Source organism: Rutidosis leptorrhynchoides, chromosome 10 (genome assembly GCF_046630445.1).
Source record: "Rutidosis leptorrhynchoides isolate AG116_Rl617_1_P2 chromosome 10, CSIRO_AGI_Rlap_v1, whole genome shotgun sequence".
NCBI classification, from domain to species: Eukaryota; Viridiplantae; Streptophyta; class Magnoliopsida; order Asterales; family Asteraceae; genus Rutidosis; species Rutidosis leptorrhynchoides.
This window is the reverse complement of record NC_092342.1, coordinates 95036060-95040923: the sequence shown is the minus strand read 5'-3', so window position 1 is coordinate 95040923 and position 4864 is coordinate 95036060. Positions and strand designations below refer to the sequence as shown.

Sequence of the window (4864 nt, the reverse complement as noted above, 5' to 3'; positions counted from 1 at the left end):
GTTAAAGCGGTCGTGCTAAAAGATAAAGCGTTTTAAAAAGGTTTAAAATGGTAGAATCACACAAAGATATCAATTTTTAGCTTTATATATAAAAAGGTAATTTTTTTTATTAAATATTCCTTGATTTGTCATTTTTCATATTTAAATTTTGTTTTTTAAAGCTGCCAACAAATGAATAAGTAATACCGAGTACTTTTTAATTAATAAGTTGGGCCATATTCTCTACTAATGAATAAGTTGGGCCATATTCTTTAATAGTGAAAGCAGCCATACATAGGCCCATTTTTCTACCCTAAATATTCAACATGTCTCACACTCATTTTACCCTACTTTGAATGTTCGTCAGATAAAAATACCATAAGCATATTGCGCCGTCGATAGAAAAAAAAAAACTCTAAGGCAGATTGTTTTCCCTTGCGTCGTTAACATATTAACTTACAATTCAAGGTTGCATATTGGTCTACCTGATTTACATTTCATTTTACCCGAATTCATAAATTTCGTTACTTATATATGTTAACCCTAATCATATTAATCCTAAATCATCCATTTCATTTTACAGATTATCAGGTTTGCGATAGCTTTCGACGTGTTTAATAGAGTATCAAATAATCCGGTTTGATGCTGACGTTTTACTTATTATCGATCATCGATCTCATTCTCTTTTCAGGGTTAAAATCACAATACACTTTGTTAACACTCATGTGTTGATGATAATATTAATATTAAATATTAAAGTATCTTTAAAATAAACATTCTTGCTCCATTCAGATTTTATATGTTTTGATCCATTGATTTGTTATTTGTTATTAATCAACAATTCTAGAAGAATATAAAGCTATTTGGAATTATTGTGGTTTCAACGACTTCGTGGTTGACTTGTTGAATTTTGTTTATAATATACTCATATTATTGTTTATCATTTGATTTAATATGTTCGTCTAACATGTGTTGAAGTGTTAATTGAAATTGTAGCTTTTGTTTTTTGGTTTGCTATTATAATAACACATTGGTGATTGTTTTTACTCATTGGATTGTCTTAATACGTTTTGATACGGAAAGTGGACTGACCTTAATCCCATTTAGATGTTGGTGTTTTTTGTAGATAAGAAGGCTGCTAATGAGTTCCTTACATTCTATAATTAACTCAATCCTGGTTCATGTTAAAACGGTAGTGGATTATTGTTATCAATGAATCACAAAGTTCATGTTAACTTCTAGGAACTCAGTCGATAAGAACCGGCTGGTTTGAGTTGGCCCAAATATGAGCTTTACATTCTTGACTCGAGGGGTGCTTTTGTTAAAAGACTAGCAGTTGTTTAGGGATACACTCATACTTGGTCACTGTCTTTTTCATCGATGCTTAAAAGATGGAGCAGGGGACATCAGTGGCAGTATGACTTTGTAAATTACTAGGTATGGCTTTGGGTTATACTACATCACTTCAATTTTACTTCCTTTTTAGTTGTCTATGAAACTGGCCAACTTTTAAACCTGTTGCAAATCACATAAAGCCTTATCTGTTACAAATAAATGCTATTAATTCGCGTCCACAAATTTATATCTTTGTATTCTAAGAAGACTAGAAGAAAGGGGTTGTGAATCGATGGACATCCCTTGAGGTCAGACCAAATATCATCGGGCTAAATGTTTGAAAAGCTCATCTTGATTCCATTTTGACAAAATATTATAGCTTATGTGTTGTTAGCTGCATATGTAATTATGTGTTATATTTTTGAAGTGTTTTTATACCAAATATTTATATTTATTAGTTTATGAATTTGGGTAAGGTTTACATCTTGAGTATGGTTATGCTCGAAGTCCTTAACCTTTGTTGTATGTTATATTTATTATTACCTGTAAATCTGGATTCAATATTGTCTTTACCCAACCTTTTGACGATTAAAGTGCCACTCTGTTGCAGTTTTGGCAAATTGTTAATCAGAGAAAGAAGAACTTATTGAAGAAAATGTAAATCTAAAAGCTAAATTGGCAGATAAGAATGGTTCAGATGTTCAAGATATCACAACACCACAAGGTCTCACTGTAGTCAATGTAGCTGGTATTTTTCTATTTAAAACCTTAATGTGTTTGATATTATACCTTTAACATTCATAACTTCTTCTTGTATACTTATTTCTAGGTTGTAGATGAAGTTTTTTTACACAATATACTTAACCCTAGCGAGAAGGTAGGAAGAGGATGGTTGAGGACCTTGGATCCAACTGAGGTAATTGGCGGTGTAGAGATTGGAGATGATTGGTGTGCGGTACACCTTCAACATGTCCTTAAAAAGGTGCTTATGTGGTTAGGCCATTTGATCTGATTAAGAAAGTTGAAGACACTACATGCGTAACTATCGCGTGGCCTTTTACGTCCATATCGGTATGTCAATCATAAATTTTTGATAATATTAATTTTTATATATAACATGCACTTTTATGCTTATAAATATATGAATTTTTTATTTGTAGGTGGTACCCTTGAATTAATAAAGATATGTATTGATCGAAGACGTTCTTCGTTACTTTTCATTGTTTTTATTTTCTTTGCCGAATGTTATTTTAGTATTGATATGTTGAATTATCTAAGAATTTTTAATGTTTGGTGTTTTTCAATTTATTAGTAAAATTTATTAAAATATGATTATATTATATTTTATAATTATTTTTAATGTATATTATTAATTGGATGTCGAAAATTTGAATAAAATTGAATCCAGGCTCGAGTATATGGATCCAATAATCCAATTCTGGCCAAATAATCAAACCAATCCGAATACCTGAATCGTAAAAGATCTCGAACCGGACCCGAATATCCAAACCGGATCCGAATATAGAAACCTATTCTGAATTACTATGACTTGAAAGGACTCATTTTGTGGTTTTAATAATATTACTTGATAGGACCCCATATTGTTTAAAAATACAATTGTATTAGGACTTTTTTTAATGGTACAAACCTTGAAAATATTATATTAGGACTCTGTATTTGGTACTAAATTAACATCTTATTATATATTAGAACTTATTTCGTGGTTTTAAGGTTTAAGAAATATATATTAGGACTTTTTTTAGTGGTACTAATTTTAAAAATCATTATATTAGGACCTTATTATGTAGTACTAAAGTAACATTTGTGTATATTGGAACCTTTTTTCTTGATAGTAAACAAAAATATCGATACATTAGGACCTTTTTTATTGGTAATAATGTAGTGTTTTTTTTTTTTTATAATAAGACTCTTATTTGGGTACTAACATAATAATGTGACCATTTTTGTTAGTCCTTAAGAAATGTAAAACTTAAATAGGACCCCTTTGTCGGTACTAATATATATTTTTTTTGCTTTTGAGACCCTTTTGTATGTCCCAATCTAAATAGAAGTCACCCGATATATACTTGTAAGGACTTTTCTGTGTGGTCGTTAATTATATTATAGGACCCGATAATTGATTTCATAATCTTATTACCTTTTAAGACACTTTTTTGCATCTATACTTTATACGACCGCCTTAGTTGGTACACATGTCCTGTTGGTCCTATCAGGCCAAAAGGTCCTATAAAGTGACATTATAGGACCAATTTGGGTGTCCTATATGTACACTTTTGTTGTAGTGGCCGACAACATTAATTACGGAGTATTAATAATTATTATTATTTTTACCCTAATTAGGGTTTTAATTAATTAATTAGTTTTTATTAATTAGTTTTAGTTTTATTAATTAATTTGTATTTTAAGTTTTAATTAGTTTTAAAATTAATACTTTTATAAAATAAATAATATAAAAATAATATTTTTATAAAAATTGTATTTTTTTACAACTTTAAGTTTTATTTTTATATTTTATATCTTTTTATTCGTAATATTTGTATTTTTATCGTTCGTAATTAGTTTTTAATCTAGTATTTTGCCGTAGTTATTTTTATTTCTAGATTTTTAGGCTTTGCCGTAAAATTCCTTAAGTGCTTTTTCTTTAGATTAAGATTTAGGCACCTTATGAAATGTCCCGTTCTTATTGATTAAAAACGTTCCATATTAATTGATTTCGTTGCGAGGTTTTGACCTCTATATGAGGCGTTTTTCAAAGACTGCATTCATTTTTAAAACAAACCATAACCTTTATTTCATAAATAAAGGTTTAAAAAGCTTTACGTAGATTATCAAATAATGATAATCTAAAATATCCTGTTTACACACGACCATTACATAATGGTTTACAATACAAATATGTTACATCGAAATCAGTTTCTTGAATGCAGTTTTTACACAATATCATACAAACATGGACTCCAAATCTTGTCCTTATTTTAGTATGCAACAGCGGAAGCTCTTAGTATTCACCTGAGAATAAACATGCTTTAAACGTCAACAAAAATGTTGGTGAGTTATAGGTTTAACCTATATATATCAAATCGTAACAATAGACCACAAGATTTCATATTTCAATACACATCCCATACATAGAGATAAAAATTATTCATATGGTGAACACCTGGTAACCGACATTAACAAGATGCATATATATAAGAATATCCCCATCATTCCGGGACACCCTTAGGATATGATATAAATTTCGAAGTACTAAAGTATCCGGTACTTTGGATGGGGTTTGTTAGGCCCAATAGATCTATCTTTAGGATTCGCGTCAATTAGGTTGTATGTTTCCTAATTCTTAGATTACCAGACTTAATAAAAAAAGGCATATTCGATTTCGATAATTCAACCATAGAATGTAGTTTCACGTACTTGTGTCTATTTTGTAAATCATTTATAAAACCTGCATGTATTCTCATCCCAAAATTATTAGATTTTAAAAGTGGGACTATAACTCACTTTCACAGATTTTTACTTCGTCGGAAAG

At 29.6% G+C, this 4864-nt stretch overlaps 1 long non-coding RNA gene across 4 annotated transcripts; it reads left to right on the top strand.

Moving 5' to 3' along the window:
• The first annotated feature begins 337 nt into the window (after window positions 1-337).
• Window positions 338-2613, top strand: LOC139872984 (uncharacterized). 4 transcript variants are annotated; one of them, XR_011767234.1, is made up of 6 exons: window positions 338-447; window positions 563-616; window positions 1222-1416; window positions 1925-2062; window positions 2144-2385; window positions 2475-2613. It is a non-coding gene; the product is annotated as an uncharacterized lncRNA (long non-coding RNA). The 4 variants fall into 4 exon arrangements; XR_011767232.1 differs by having other exon boundaries at window positions 1106-1416; XR_011767233.1 differs by having other exon boundaries at window positions 1087-1416.
• Window positions 2614-4864: the final 2251 nt, after the last annotated feature.